The 16682-nt window shown below is 41.2% G+C and overlaps 1 protein-coding gene across 20 annotated transcripts in view; it reads left to right on the top strand.

The window, feature by feature from the left end:
• The first annotated feature begins 2027 nt into the window (after positions 1-2027).
• The window catches only part of TGFBR3 (transforming growth factor beta receptor 3), a 185677-nt gene continuing 171022 nt past the window's right edge, over positions 2028-16682 (top strand). For 17 of the 20 annotated variants that reach the window (XR_003093613.1, XR_003093612.1, XR_003093610.1 and 14 more), the window contains exons 1-2: positions 2029-2196; positions 2354-2408. The gene's annotated coding sequence lies outside the window, so the exon portion shown is untranslated. Of the gene's footprint in view, positions 2197-2353; positions 2409-16682 lie in introns of all 20 variants that reach the window. The other 3 variants (XM_006021813.3, XM_014519087.2, XM_006021814.3) reach the window with 2 other exon arrangements.

The raw sequence follows: 16682 nt of genomic DNA, 5'->3' as shown, positions 1-16682 counted from the left end.
GGCCGCCTCGCTCCTCCGACGGCGGCGGCTGAGCCGAGCTGCCCGCTGGCGCGTCCGCTGCTTTGTCACCGAGTCCCCGCGCGGCCTCCTCCGCGTCTCGTCCTCCGCAGGCCCAGGCAGGCTTCCTCCCCCGGGTAGGACCCGCCGGGTGAATCCCATCGTGGCTCCGGGCACGCGGCAGTCTCTTGTGGGGACTGCGGCAGTCCAGCCCTGTCTGTGCAAGGCAGTGCAGGAAGTAGGCGGCAGGTGCTGGCTACAGGTGTTGTAAAGTAAAGACTTGTAGGATCCAGACCTTTTCCCTTCGGGGAAGGTGAGGAGGTGTCTGTCCACAGAAACCTGCTGTCCAGGCACCACCGCGGTGCCATCACCTCACCGCTGAATTTTAGTTGCTGGGTTCTTTCTTTTTATCTAGCCTTGCCCTGTGAAGTGGCTCGGTGTTTGGTGTGGCATGAAGATAAGAGAAATACCAATAGCATGCTGCGTGGACATCCTTTAATTGCCATTGCCACTGAAAAATGCTACTAGCCTTTTGGTTGTGGAAGATGCATGGCTTTTCTGGCTGCTTGTTTTGTAATGGAATTACACTTGTATACTCGGTACAACTTCACAAGTAATTGCCACTTTTATAAACAGTGCTAAGCAAAGCAGTCCGTGCAGTTGACTTGAGTCAAATGTAAATAAAACACATTCTTTTTGCCCTTTCACTACTTGACTTATGTAAATATTTCCAAAGTTTTGTAACTTCAAGTTGAGTCTCATTAAAAGATGTTTGCGGCTGTTCTCAGAAGAACAGAATTCCTGCAGAGTTGTTAATAGAAAGGGGTTTCAAGCTTATATTTATGCACATTTCTACTCACCCCCCCCTTTCAGGTTTCACGCTATTAGGTTGATAAAACCTATATTATTTCTCAGTGGCTCAACTTGTATTAAGTCATGGTTATTTATTGCGATTTAACTCTTACTATGCATTGTCTTGTTTTTCAGCAAGCATTTATCAGTATAATGTAGCTGATCTCACAAGTATTTTGATAGGGGGCTGTTGCTTCTTGCATTCAGGCAGTCAGTGATCTGTGCATCAATAAAATCAAACTAACTTTTTTCCCTTAGTCAGAAAAAAGTTGTCCTGTGGCTTCTGTCTTTTTACAAATTTAAATGTATGTATTTACTTTTCTTTTGGGGATCGAGGTTTGCTTGAGTAAACTCACTGAGGCTCAGTCCTGATAAGACTGAGAGAATTCTGGTTGATGTGAATGATATTGGTCTCTCTACTTCAAGCCTCTGTTTTGCATCCAGTTAGAGTCTAAGCTGCTTTTAGGCACTTGGAAAACAGCAGTGCTGAGGACTGCTTTTAAGAAACTCATCTCAGAGCTACCCACTAACTATCCTTAGTGCAAAATGCAGATATTTGTTTATTTAATATCTTTTTCTGGAAAGAGCACTTTACACCTGTTCTGTAGTATTTGCTGAATCTCAGAGGAACTTAAGGTACTTGTTTGTTTTAAACAGAACTATATGGCTTTAATTTATCAAAATATCACAAGCACTGTAGAGAGAACTTCTGTCTGTTTTGGACTATTCAAATGTACGTTGTAATGCTGTAGATAGTTTGTATTCCATCCATCATCCTGGCAGCTGTTATAATGTATAATAGATACGTATCTGCCCCCCCCCCCCTCCATTAAATCAAGGAAATTTAGCCTGTATTCGCTATATAGATCCCATAGAATCTATAGAGAGAGAATATAAGAGAGCTAAATTTCCTTGGTTTAATCAGGAGGGGGCTGGAGGCAAAGTTATTTCCTTGAAGGAAGAACCCTCCATTCTGAAACCTGCTTTCCCCAAATGTTTATGATGGCCTCACTTTGTTTACTTTGAGGACACCCTGCATAGTTTCTCTTTTCTGTAAGGCTTTCTGTAGCAACCTGACTAGAGAGAGGTAGTTATCTGTGTTTTTGTCTGGGTTTAATGGCCAATAGGAGAGTGAGCAGTAGTTTGGCCTGGTTCTAGTAATATATTGTTTTATCTTTTGTATACTCAGATCCTCAAATCATCAGATCATGTGAACAAGTAATTTTAAAAATGGGATGAACATAGATCCATCTAACAGACACAACTTCCATTTTTATTTTTCTGTTGCAACAAAACGTCTTTGAATACCAGCATCCTCCAATGATGTAAAGCTCTCAGAAAGCGTTTGTAAGTTAGTTGCAAAACCAGCAGGGGGAACACAGAACACTGTTAGTTACATTTTGGACCTGCGGGTTTTGATAGTGTTTCTTTAAAGGGTGAACTTTAGTCCACCTGACAAAATTGCACTGTACTGATTATTAAATGTTTTGCTTTTTTAATGCAGGGGCCTGAATCCAGCGTGGCCTGGCACAGGCGCATATTATACAAATCTCCTTCAGGTTAGTATATGTTGAATTTGGTCTATGTATTTAAGACACTGAAGTGAAATTATTCTTTTAACATGAAGGTTAGGTATTCAAAACTGAAGTGGTATATTATTACTAATTACCTAAAGGATTTGATTTGGATGATGGTAACATACTTTTACCTATTGCTGTTTTGCCTTTGTTATTCAAAGTAGTGTAGCAGCAATCCTGTATATAGAGCTTTTAAGTTGCCAAGGAATTGTAGCTGCCTAAACTATTTTTGCTGTATAAGATTGCCACATGGTTCTCACCACAGAAGTGAATATTGTTGGATACCAATCAATCCTTTAATATTTAGAAGGATAGTTAATGTCCTTGCCTCATTAGTTTGTCAAAGACTAGCCAACTCTCTTGGCATCATTCAACAATAATTTTCCAGTATTTTCTGTATTGGTTTTACTTGTTGACTGCCTGTTCTTTAAATACTAATGTATGTTATTTTTGATGACTGGTATGGGCCCCTGTCACTGTTGGTGCATTCAGTTAGGAAAGACTTGGAGCCAAATGAGGTCCCCAGTTGGCTATGTGATGGCAGGCTCAGGACCCAAACACAGAATGAATGTGGCAAAGAACGAGTCTTCCCCAACTTCAGTACCCAAGTGCTTTCTTATTTCAGAAGGTCACATGTTTGTCATCCTTTCCGTTTGAGTCCTATCAAATGCTGGAAGGCAGTGAGTAGACTCAAAAGGATCAACAGTGTATTTGCCTTCAAATTCTGCCATTGCTTATATCACACTTCTATCTTTTTTTAATGTTTGTTGTGCCTCATAGGCAAAGATGCAATGCTTTTTGTGCTTAGCACTTCCTAAGAAACTGATTCACTGAGATGTGAAAGTAACATACATTATAAATACAAATTTAGGGTTTTCCATCTTTAATGGTATTTTAACATAGCTTTTAAGGATAATTTTATTACCTTGTAATACTTTTATCTAAAGATTCAGCTTTATGCTAAATGTATTCCTGATGATCAAATGATCTGACTCTAGACAATTTCTCCAGAGCACAATACAGCATTCTGCAATCTTCAGATTTTGAAATACCATTGTAGTAGGCTGATAAGGACTTTAATTCCAAAAGGTATATGAATACAATAAATATGGGGTTACTTCTTCCAGGGCTATAATATATCTGAAGACTAACAAATGCATGCTAGCGTCTAACAGTTTCAGTTGTATATTATGATCAGGGATCCTGGTTTTCTGTTTAAAAGTTGCAAATTCTCTGATTAAAACCCCCCAAATCTCAGATTAAAAAACTCCCAAATCCATGTTTTTCTGCGATTAAAATAAAACTCCACTAATTTTATATATATATGGGTTGGCACGGGATATATATCACAAAGTTTTATTGATATATTTACAATTTTAAAGCAATTTGGAAGTCTACCAGTACCTCAGTCATTATAATAAAATAAATTCTAAGTACCTATATATATTGGTGTTTGATTTTGGTTTTATTTATCATGGAAAATCAGAGCTTCCCCTTCACTCACCATGATGAAGGTCCAGCTGTAGCTGTCCCCTCACTACTTTGTGGTGCCGAGCAGCCCTGATATGCTGGTGCCCTGCTGCCCAAATCAATGCCCCTCACTCCCAACCCCAGGCCCTGGCCCTGCTGGTGCCCCACATTCCCGACCCACAGTCCCTTGCCCACCCTGGTGCCCCTCACTCCTAAGCCACAGCTCCCCTAGCCCTGCTGGTGCCCACCCCCAACCCTACTGGAGAGGGTCCCCAGTTGCCCTTGTCTCACATGGGCCAGAGTGTGGTGGCTGTGTTGAGGATGGTAGCATATGCATCTAATAAATACTAGTAGTAATAAAATTAAGATTTTTTTTTATATAGCACTAAAATAAAGTCTAGCGATTAATTTAATATTTAAGTCTATTAAGACATGCAAGTTAATGACAGTATTTATAGTGAAATAATAGCATTTGATTGTTTTACTGGAAACTGTGAGTAGCAGTATTGTTTCACATATGCTTTTTGTGAATACTACTTCTAAATGGATGGTCCTGAGTTCTCTTTTTTTTTTTTTTTTTTTTTTTTTGCTGTTGCCAAAATGTATTTACTGCAGCAAGAATATTTGTAATAATAGCTATCCGCTCTGGTCCTGTAAGTAATAAAAATTATTCCAGCCAAGATATGTTTCACAGAAAAAAAAAGAATAAAATGTAAGTTTTGAAGAAAGTCAGCTGAGTGAAGAGTTGATTTTAAATAGATAAAAAAGGTTCTATTCAAGGTCACAGTTTGAGATTCCAGGAGAATGGCTTATCTAAAGGTCATGATCTGAAACTGGTTAAAACTTTGGACTAATACACATAGGTTGTTTTCCTGTAGACAAATGAAGTGAGGACCACAAGTTGCATAGTAATTCTGCTGATGGTAAGAAAATATGGATATTTATTTAAGGCTTATTTTATTATCCACTGCATTTTCTACAGATATTGGTGGTGGTTCTTTGTGAGAGTCAAGGGCAGTCAAGACTCTGTGTGGATGGGCCAGGCAGCAAGGCACATGGCAGCACCTGCTGCTTTCAAAGCAGCGGCAGTAAGGCATGGAGACACGGAGCGGAGGCTGAGCCCAGCTTGCAGCTGCGGCCTGCCTTCACCTGTGCAAAGGTCAGGGGCCACATGCCTTCCCGCCCAACCCTTGGCTGCCCAGTGCTGTGCCTCTGGAGGAGCCGCCGGGCTCTGATTATTCCACGATCTGGCTGGGCCAGGGCCCCAGTCACGGTGCATGGGGGCTGGGCCGGGTGGGACAATCCCCACAGTGCAGGAGGGAGTGTGCTAGGGGAGGGGTGAATGATTTGCCCTTCCCCTACCTCACTTTCTCCTGCACTGTGGAGGTCTCGATCTGCCTTCCTGCTAAGCCCATGGAAATTAAAAAAAACAAAAAAACAAATTAAAAGAAACTTGCCTGACTGTGGTTGGGCCGGCTGTGATCCTGTCTGCAAGTGCGCAGGGTAGCTCAACATGACTGCCCCCCCGCCACCGTAGGACCCTGTGGCCAGGCTACCCTAAGGCAATGCCTGCTGCTGCCCTGTGTTGGGGGGGAGGCGGGGGCTGAGCCCTGTTAGCCCCCCACTTCTGCTGGCTATGTGCAGGGGGCCCCTTAGCTGCAGGGCCCCCTGTGGCCGCAGCTTTTGCAGTATAGGACAGACGGACCCTGAATTTGTCCACATCCTTTCTATAGTGGGGGCCCCAAAACTGGACACAGAACTCCCAATGCAACCTTACCAATACCAAATAGAGGGGAATAATCACTTCCTTTGATTTGCTGGCAACACTCCTACGAATGCAGTCCAGTATGCCATTAGCTTTCTTCTCAACAAGGACACACTGCTGGCTCATATTGATCTTATTGTCCCTGAAACTCCCAGGTCCTTTTCTGCAGAGCTGTTATTTAGCCTGTCAGTCCCAGGCCTGTATTGGTGTATGGGACTGTCCCATCCTAAGTGCAGGACTTTGCACTTGTCCTTACTGAGCTCATGAGATTTCTTTTGGTCCAGTCCTCCAATTTGTCTAGCCTTACCCTCCAGTGTATCTACTACTTCCCACAGCTTGGCGTCACCTGCAAATTTGTCCAGAGTGCACTCCATCCTATCTTCCAGGTTGTTGATGAAACTATTGAGCAAATGGCCCCAGGACTGACCCTGAGGCACTCCACTTGATACTGGCCTCCAACTAGACATTGAGACATTGCTTACTACCCTTTGAGCCTGATGATCTAGCCAGTTTTCTGTCCACCTTACAGTCCATCCATCCAACCCATACTTCCTTAGCTTGCTTGCTTGTTTCCTTAGCTTGCCTTCTTCCCTCCCCTCCCCTCCCCATTCCTCCCCCTCCTTGCACTAAGGTGGGCAGACCATGCTCCAGCAACAGCAGTCAGTTTTCTAAGACCCCAGAGCAGGTAAAAGTTATCTTTCCCCGCCCCCCCCTCCCCTTCCCTTCTTTGTTCAGAGGCATGTCGCCTTGCCTCCCTTCCTCACGTCTTTCCCCACCTGCTGTTGCTGTTGTTTCCAGGGAAACTCCAGAGCTGCTCCTGCCCACTCCAGTTGAGCTTCACAGTGGCTGGGCTCAGCCTGCGAGACAGGTGGGGGTGGGCAGGGTTCCCCCTCCCTGTGCCTGCGCTGGGGCTGGTGGAGAACACCTGAGGAGACCAGACAGGAAGGGAAACCCCACATGCCACCCCCACTGTCTTGAGCTGAGCCCAACCCCCCATGCAGACCACTTGCAGTGGGCAGCAGTAGCTCTGGAGTCTCCTCTTGCCCTGCGTTCAGTGAGGACAGCAGCACTGAGGGGCAGAGCAAGGGAGGGGATGTGCCTCTGAGCACAGAGGAGAATTCTTACCTTTGGATACTTAAGTCCCTTGCTGCTGCTCCAGCAGCATGGTCAGAAGTGGGTGTGTGGCTGCATCACTGTCCCTTCCTGGATCCATCCCTGTTTCTGAGTATTGCTTCATGGTATGCAGGATGTAAATAAAGCCTGGAGAGGCTCATGGACTCTTTGCAATCTCCCCTTTCCCCCCTAATCATTACAAGTTACTTAATATCCAGGGTCTTTTATTGTCTTTGTGGCTAAATTTAGTGTAAAGCAATAAGATGTTTATCTTCCTAGACCTGGTACGTTAAATGGAAATATGTGGACTTCAGATTCAGAGTGGTATATGCAGGTGATGCATTTAAAATTGAACCAAATCCTTATAGCCCTTGAAGACCATTTTGAAATGTGCCCTTATGTCATGTTAATTATAAGAGCAAATATCTTGCTTCAATCAAAATGTGCTTCTTAGCCCAATTAAACTATTAAAATGATTATTTGGCAGACTTAGTGAGAGGATGGATGACTCCTACTCAAAGGGAAGCACCTTTTGACTCGGCGTTTTACCAAAGTTGCACTACAAGGTCTTCCCTACATGTGTGGGAGAAGTTTCCTATCTCATAAAAGTGCAGTTGAAGATTTAGAGGCTGATCACTAACTGTTAGTAGAAATTTATCTTAATTGTTTTTTTGCTTAATGGCCTGAAGAAGCAACCTACCTTCTTTCTAAAGTGTATGTTATTCTAGAGAGCAGAATTGAGAACATGCTGTTCCAAAGTAAAATTTATTTTAATCTCTTCTCTTAAAATGTGTTTTTAATGCTGCTACTCTATAGTTTTGATATTAGTTTATTTCCTAATAATTTTAACCTTTTTATTCAGTCTTCTAACTTTTTTTTCAAAACAACAGTGAGGATGATTTACTTGTAAATGTTTCATCCACTTTTCCTGTTGTTGGTTCTTTGTATGCTAATCTGTGCAGTTTTATTTCATTCTAAAGGGAATATGCTTACTATCCCAGATTTAAATATGACAAGGATTAATATAGTTAGTTCTCTAGTAAAGAGGTTCTGGATGCTGGATAGGATTTGTCTTAGTTTTCTGCAGTTTTCTTATCTATGAAGGACTAATTGCATCAAGGATTTGTTATGAGGACAGTTTATGTGAGATCTTTAAATCAGGCAGTACCTAGCTAAAGGAATCCTTGGGCTGTAGTAGGATTCCAACTTCTTGTGGCTCTGTTTTAAGGCAGGCTACAAAATGATTTTCATTCAAGGTTACAGCAAGTAGTTTTGATATCTATATTTGAGAGATTATCTGTTTGGTTTAGGTGTAGAGTGAGAGATTGAGCCAAGTAAAACTAAGATTAATGGCATTTTGTGTGAGGTACTTGGCAACCTTTATATTTGTGATAAGTAAGATACTCCAATGCCAGCAAAGCTATTCAGTTTCCATATAGAAGCCATAAAAAATAAGACAATTAGGCCAAAGAAATGTAAGTTTGAGGAGGAACGATTGTGCCTACTTTGTAGATTGCTAGATTATCTTGCTCATTTCCAAGTCTGTCCTGAAGATTTCTATGTAGTAGCTACTGCAGGTTCTGTTTTTTCTTGTTTCAGGGTAACATTTTCAGAATTGTCAAAGTGACTTTTGACCTCAAGTCCCATATTATAAGATGACTTGGGCTTCCATTGCCTTTGAATTAAAATTGCTCTCTCCAGCCTCATTGAAATCTACTTTACTTGGAGCTTAAGTTGGTTTAGAATGTGGGATTTAGGCTTGTGCCTATACAAGAGCAGAAAAGTTGCTCCGATGTGCTATAATTCCAGCACGTTGGAGCAGACTCGATTAATTGAGTCTGCTGGAGTGTGGCACTTACTGTGCTGCAGCAGCCTCCCGCATCTTGCGTGTCAGTGTCCCTGTGCTTCAAAATGGCAATGGGGCACTTTATCTAAAGCTTGTTTGACAAACTTTAGATAAAGCACCCCTTTTACCATTTTGAAGCATGGGGATGCTGATACACAAGACACTCCAGGTGCTTTAATTAGAGCAGTGCTTGGAGCACTCTAATTTATTTATAAATAAACCCCACTCCCAGAGGTCATGTATAAATGCCTTGGCCAAGCACCAGAATTACTCCTGTCATCTCACTAGATGTATTGGCTTCTTTCTGTCTCTTTCTTCCTGAACATTGTATTGGATGAAGAGGAAAGCAAGATGTTTGTTAGTTCATAGGCTTTGTTATGTTGCTTACTGACAGACTACCTGAGGATCTTCCAGACACACTTGGAATTAGTTTAGCAAAGTACTGGATGCCATATCATTGCAGTGCTAGGGGGAACTGAATAATCCAGTGATTTAACACAGGAGGTCTTTTGTAGAGCTGGGAACTGGGAAGTGGTCCCAGATTACTTGCATCGCAATCTGATTTGTCAAGCACAGATCCCAACATCTCCTTCTTTGTCTTTCGTAAAGATATCATGGCTTATGTTGTTGCTGAAGGAAATTCCAGTTTTAATAGTTATAGCAACAAGTTACATGTGAAGTGTCTGCCACTGCACTCTGTGCTGCATTTTATTTCTGTCAAACTCTTATCCTTAGTGCTGTATACTTTCTTCTCCTTAGAGATTTATGTACAGTAGAACTCCAAACAGTTGTAGTCCAGTCAGCCTTGGGTCCAGTCAGCTGCATGCTACCACATGGCAACTGTGAAAATAAAAAAAAAATACAGTACATATTGATTATTGTTTTAGAATTGCTTTAATGTAATTGTGTTTATACTGTACCAGTACTGGACTGTGTAATATTTCAGGTTTATGAACAGTTTTAGTGAATGGATCTTTTTGGAGGTTACTGATTGACCACGTGTTCATAACTGCATGCAGGTTGGCCTTAATTAGTATAGCTGTTTGGCATTCTACTGTACTTTCACAGGTATCATTGTAAAGAGAATGCATGTTCTTCTGTACAGAGACTTTCAGATGCGTCCTCTGTAGGACTTTGTGTGCTTTCACCTACCTCTATGCAGAGCTCCATATACTGTTATTTTATGAGGGGCTCTCTTCATTTGTTCTCCACTTTTTCACAGGCTTTTTTAAGTGCCGCTCTCCCACCTGCATTTTTCCTCATTCTCCCAACAAAGAAACCCTCCCCTTTGACCTAAAAGACTTAACTGCCTGGTTCACTCTGCAAAACCTTATTACATGCAGGAGGATGGTATGGCCTCACTTCTTTTGACTGCCTCTTAACTTTGGGCCTTATCTTCCAATGATTATTCAGCCCAAACTCCCACAGTGTCTGGTTTCATGATTTTACTTTACTGATATAAATTCACAACTATTAAAATCAGACAAGAACAACTTTGTGTGGGCTGAAGGGAAATTTGAACGTAGAATGATAGTGAGAATGGCTGTCTCCTGTCCTAACCACATCTGTGCGCCAATTATTTGCAAGATATATGCTATGGTACAGAACCGATTCATTACTTTATCAGGGCTCTGCAAGCAAAAAAAGGGTGACATTTTCTAACTCACTTTTAAGAGCTGATTTATGTGTATTTTGTGGCTTCCTGTAATTTGACAGAACACATTGTAGTACATTAATGTGAAAATAAATAAACAAAATGTTAAAAACAAAAGTCACATGGGAGAGAGGGGGCACAATTGCTAAGTGGCAGAAAACATCTTCCTTTGGCACTCTTCCAGTTCTCATAGCCTTTAGCTTTGACTCGTTGAAATGTCTCACAACAAGCATGGCAGCATGTGAACTGTAAGGCATCAGAGTTACTTTTTCCCTGGCTTTTGATTTTTCATGATATTTGCTTTTATTACTTTCCTTATTCCCTGGAAATTAAATTACTTGCATGCTTGTAAAACAGAATCTGTCTCCTTAATTGTTTATGAATAAGTTACTGTTTAAATTCTGAATGTGAGGATTTATGTACATACCAGTATCTTGGACATAGTCATGAACCTCACAGTAGTATTTGATAGTACTAGTTGCCGGTTTTCCAGTCAGTATATATGCAAATCAAACAGAATTAACACAGTACAAATGTCATAAACAAAAAATAATCTTTGAAAAACAGATGTTTAATAAGATTGGGTTTGTAAATGTTTCTTTAAAAAAGCTTGTTTTGTTCAGTGTACTGAACAGCTTGTATAATTTAATTTACCATCTGTTAAATCTTTACGGGTCTCCTGCATACCTGATTACATGCAATTAGTTTTTTCTTTAAACACAGAACATACATTTTTACAGCATAGAGAAGAAATGGGAACCTGTGGGAGGAAAACAGGTTAAATAAGTGAAATGGTTGCCATGTTTTAAACAAACAAACAAAAAGTGAAAAAACTTAGGCCATGAACAGCTTTCTTGGATACCCTAGAAACTTTGGTACATGTTGCTATGGCAAAACAACATGAGGGACAAATCCTGCTTGCTTTGCTCAAGTAAACCTATTGCCTTTTCCCATGATTAAGGTAAGTAGGATTCAGCTTGCTTTTCTAACTGGAGTGTTTGTGAGCAGTGGCAGATAGAAGAATCTTGTGTTGTGATATTTTTCCTAACAAGAGTAAAATAATCTCTTTGTGAGCATGGAAGGGACACGGCTTTACAAGAGAGCCTGTGAAGATAAGAAGAGGAAGTTGAAGCTATTCTTTAGGCAACAAAGGAAAAAGTTAGACAGAGAAGATGATAGAGTGGAGAGGGTTGTTAAAGTCAAGGGGGAAAATGCGTTGGAGGGAGAGGGGAAGGGCTTACAGGAGCTGAAATTAAAGAAAAAATAGAACATTGAGGATCCACTTGAACAATGAATGTGTCCAATTTTAATGTTGTGCAAACTCAAATTAGGAAATGGAAATACTCAAAAAACTGTCTGTTGCCCTGTGTGGAAGTATTTATTGACTGTAGTGGGCCTTGCAGAAAAATAAGAAATAGGCAGATGGCAGGCAAGCTTCTTTGGGTAGATGTGATATTTTATTAGACCAACTAAATATTTGGAAAAAAGTTCTCCACAAGCTTTTGTTCACAAACACCCTTCTTCAGGCATTGGGAGACTCTGCTGTTCTTCTGAGTTCTCCCTATAGCTTAGAGATGTAGAAAAATGAAAAGAGAGAAAATAAAGAGACAGAGGTTTCTAAAGGAAATAGGATGTAACAGTCATCTGAGCTGAAATTCTAGAACTAGACAAAAATAAAATACGCTCTGATGTTCAGCAACTATGTACATTTTTAATATTGTTACAGATTTTCATACATAGAGCTCCAAATACTTTACCCACAAGGGTCAGTATGACTATTCCTATAATACAGAATGGGAAACTGAAGCAGAAAGTGATAAATGTCACTTGCCCAAGGTCACCCAGCAGACTAGTTACAGAGTTGAAATATTCTAGCTTTGCTGTTACTACGTTGTTCAGAAGGGCCACAGGATCAGTGTAGTGACAACTAGGGCTGTGCAAAGCTTCGGTCCCTGATTTGATTCGGCCCGATTCAGTGGCTGAATCTCCAAATCTGAATCAAATCAGAGGACCCTTTAACCTCTCCAAAGTGAATCGGAACCCTTCGAATCAATTTGGAGAGACTCGGATTTGGAGATTTGGACATAGAAACAGCTTTAAATGTTTTTTCTACATACCTCTAGGTAGCAGGGGCTCATGAGTGCTGCAATGCTGGGGTGCATGGAGTGTCCCACAGAAGCACAGGGGCTCCCCAGCGTGCTCAGCAGCAGATCCGGAAATGGAACAGAAGCACTTCCGGGTCTGCCGGGGAGTGCGTGGGGGACCCCTCGTGCCCCTGTGGCTTGGTGACTGGTGCCTCCTGGGGCTGGGGGAGGCACCCAGGGTCCCCCTGCAGCTGATCACCGAGCTGGGGAGGCAAGGCGGGGGGGGCACCCAGCATGCTCCCTGGCAGACCTGGATGTGGACCAGAAGTACTTCTGGGTTTGCCGCTGAGCACATGGAGGGCCCCCCTGCACTCCTGTGGGACACTCCATGCACCCTAGTATCGCAGCAATCATGAGCCGTGCCTGCTACCTCAAGGTATGTAGAAAAAACTTTAAAGCTGTGTCTATGCCTGAATTGCTGATTCTATGAATCAGCATCGAATCTTCAGATTCGGATTTGGTGGAATTGAATTGGGGACAGTGATCCAAATCCGAATTGAATAGGGCCCACTTTGCACACCCCTAGTGACAACCATCTGTATGCTTATAGATTTATTATGCTTAGACTGATATATTTTTTTTAATTACAAAAAAAAAAAAAAGAAGACATAGAGCTGTCATAGACCCCCCAGGCAAACCCCAGCTGGGGTCTGGGTCGGAGAGGAGGGGGTTAAACACCCCATTCCCTACTCAAATTTACTACTGGCTGCTACTGTGGACTATAGATCCCAGAGACACCTGGAAGCAGTCCTTGCCTGGAAGAGTCCTGTTGGCGTGAGTCTGGGCTGCAAATCCCAGAGACCCCTGGGGCACCAGGAAGAGGAAGTGAACATGCAGCCCATGTTGGCTATGTGCTAGAGAGCCATGTTCTATTATCCCCTGGCTTCTGGCTAGAGCCACTGCAGGCATGTGTCTGCATTTCCTGAATCAAAAGTAAATGTATGTCTAGTTGTTTCTCAGTTTAATCTCTGTGGTTTAGACTAACCTGCAGAGACTGAATAGATTCAGCCTCAGGGTTTTTGACTGTCTGTACTTAGCTGAAAAGGGCCTGACTGGGCCCAAGACAGATGTAACATTTGGTTCTAACCTTAAATCCATTAAAATATAGAATAAATGTTTTCTTGATTTGGTCATGTGATATACACCTTCATGATTGCACATGATTACTGGTTTTTCCCTTTAAATTTGGTTCTGCTATGGCTCTTGGGAGCTACTGCATTATTAGGACCATGGCCCTTAATAAAGATTTCCTATAATGTGCATTCTTGACTCAGACTCCGTAGTGGAATGAGCTGCAGACACCCTTCCTTGCCTGTCCCTTCTTGGAAGTTATCTTGCTTCTCTGGCATAGTTCATGTGAAATCCTCTGTTTAAAACCAGCTGAGTTATAGTAACCCAAGATTTATTATGAATAAAGAGAGACAACTGGATTAAAAGAAACAATCTGTATAGCATGAGTAGTTTTAGATTTTATAGATTTCATAGACATTAGGGCTGAAAGGGACCTCAGAAGATCGAGTCCAGCCCCCTGTCCCAGGGGCAGGAAGTCAGCTAGGGTCACAGGATCCCAGCAAGACAGGCATCCAAATGTTTCTTGAAAGTGTCCAAATGTTTCTTGAAAGAGTCCAGAGAAGGTGCTTGCACCACCTCTGGAAGCGGTCTATTCCAGGCCTTGGGGGCTCAGACAGTAAAGAAGTTTTTCCTTACGTCCAGCCTGAAATGGTCTTGGAGGAGTTTGTGACCATTTGACCTTGTCATCCCATGGGGCACTCTGGTGAACAGGCGTTCCCCCAGATGCTGATGTATACCTCTTGTATACTTACAGACAGCCACCAGGTCCCTCCTGAGTCTGTGGTTTTCCAGGCTGAAGAGTCCCATGGCTCTCAGCCTCTCATCATAGGTCCTGTTCTGTGTAATCAATCTAGATGCCCCCATCATGTCACAGTGGGAAAATAGCAGCATTTTGCTTTTCTGCCATTTTTCTGGGGTGCATCTTGGCTCTGTCTCTTGTGCTGTGCTGGCAACCAAGATTTCACATATTAATTCTTTTAACTGTAAACTTCAGCCCTGAAGCCATATCCTGCGTGCTTTGTACCAGTCTAAGAAAGAATTAATAATTTTTTAAAAATTCTCAACATACACTTTACTCTGACAATTATAGCAATTTAGCATAGATTTCCACTGAACTCTATGCCCAGATTCATAAAGTAATTTAGGTACCTAACTTTTACTAGGGGCCCTAACTCACATTGATTTCAGATATAAAGAGACTGGTATCAAAACGTTATGAAATGCTCAGTCAGATTTTTTCCTTGGTATGGATCCAATGAAACATTTTTACCTTTTTAAGATGTCCATTTGTCAGCTATTGAGCTACATGTTGATGATACCTTTTTAGCCCCAGGAGATGGTATTTCATTTTTCTATAAATATCAAAAAGTTCCATATTTGGTAGGCATCAGAGTAATTCTTAACTAGATTTTATTTAAACTAGGCGCATTAGTTAGAACATTTGGAAATTCAAGTAATCATCTAAAGTACAAATGCCTTGTGACATTTGCCATTTGCCCTTTTATAACTGCTTTTTTTTCTTGTTAACTTTTCAAAAATAGTCATGAATGGCCTTTATCTCTCTAACCTGCTCTGAAGGCTGTCTGTTTATATCTAACGTAGGCCTGCACGCTCCATGGTTGAAAGAGAGTTTATTTGCAGTGTTTTCTTATGCAATTTTTTAAAAATGTGGTGCTAATTTTAAAACTGGGATACTTTAGTTCCTTAGAGCCTACTGCATTGCAGAGTTCACTAGTATTTCTTATAGGGTTTTTAATTATAGGGTTAGACTTGAATTGCTTTAAAACAGAAATCTGTAGATAGGTAGGTGTTTGGGAGTGGCCTAAATCAGGTTCCTAAAATTATGTAGTCATAAGGTGAGTTGAAGGAGTCATTGGGCATGTCTACATGTGCATTAATGTGCTGTAATTCCTGCACGTTAAGTTTAGTACCTGTAATAACAGGTCCTAAATGCGACATAATCAGCACTACTGCGTAGCAGTGCTGGCACATATTTTTTTTATGTGATGCTAATGTGCAGTAGACTAATTCTACTGCTCATTAGCATGGCTTTTACTATGACACGCTAATGTGGAGTAGAATTAGTCTACTGCACTATTAACATCTCTTGTAGATGCACCCACTGTTTCCCTCTACCTCTCAGTTGGCTGAAAGTTGCTGTGCATAACTCTTATTTCTGCTAAGTATGCAAATATCTTCTAATAAATCTTTTATCCAGAGAGTTCTTTCTTAGGGCAGTTCATAGTGATTCAATCATAATTTCTGGAATTTATCTCCTATGAACTGGTGGTATCAGGCAGCAGAGTAGAAGCCTGGGGCTTTTCCATGTATATCTCCCTCTTAGAAATATGATGAGATCTTTATTGATCAGTGGATTAGGGCACAACTGGAACCTCTAATTTCTTTTTCCAATCAACTACATTAATGGTCTCTGTGAGGAAGGGTAAGGGCTGGGGTCCTTAATAATAATAACAACGAAGGGCAGTATAGCTTTGTCTCCCACCCTTCTCTGTGTGCAATACTTCAGATGGCTCTTTGCATTATGAAAATGCGACTGCTGGATTGTACTCTTATGTTAATAAAAGAATGATCTAACCAGTGCTTCAAATTTTCCTATTTCAGTGCATTATTGAGTGCCCTCTGTTTAGCCCATCTGTTTCTCGTTGATCTCTTTTGTTCATTGTTGTTCATAAAAGGGTTATGCATTGCTAACTCAAGTTTCCAAGTACTTATTCATAGCTTGTTTGGATTTATGACTTTTTTCTGCTTGTTATGAAGTTACTTATAACTAGTATTGACTTATCAAATTTAGCATGTGTAAATTTTTCATTTATCATTTGCCTCTGTAACTGTACTAAAAAGTTGAGTTAGATAGCAGATACTTTAATTGATCTTTTTCTCTTTCATTAGCTTTGTTTTCATCTAGTAAAATAGCAGCAAGTGGTTCCAGCTTACATTTGACTTCTGAAATGATGTTCAAGATCTGGCATAAAGTCACCATGACTTGCTTTTTTGGTATTAAACCCACTTGATTCATTTTTTTCAGCAATCTAAACTGCTGTGTTACATGAATGTCCAACATTTTTTGTCAACAATTTACTGTCTTTATTGAATAAAATAGAAAGGCTGACCTTCATGTATCTTAGAGTTGATCTCTCTGAGGTTTGAGGATTTACAGCTTTACCTTACATGG

Source organism: Alligator sinensis, unplaced genomic scaffold, assembly GCF_000455745.1.
Source record: "Alligator sinensis unplaced genomic scaffold, ASM45574v1 scaffold199_1, whole genome shotgun sequence".
Taxonomy (NCBI): domain Eukaryota; kingdom Metazoa; phylum Chordata; order Crocodylia; family Alligatoridae; genus Alligator; species Alligator sinensis.
This window is presented reverse-complemented; position numbering and strand designations above follow the sequence as displayed.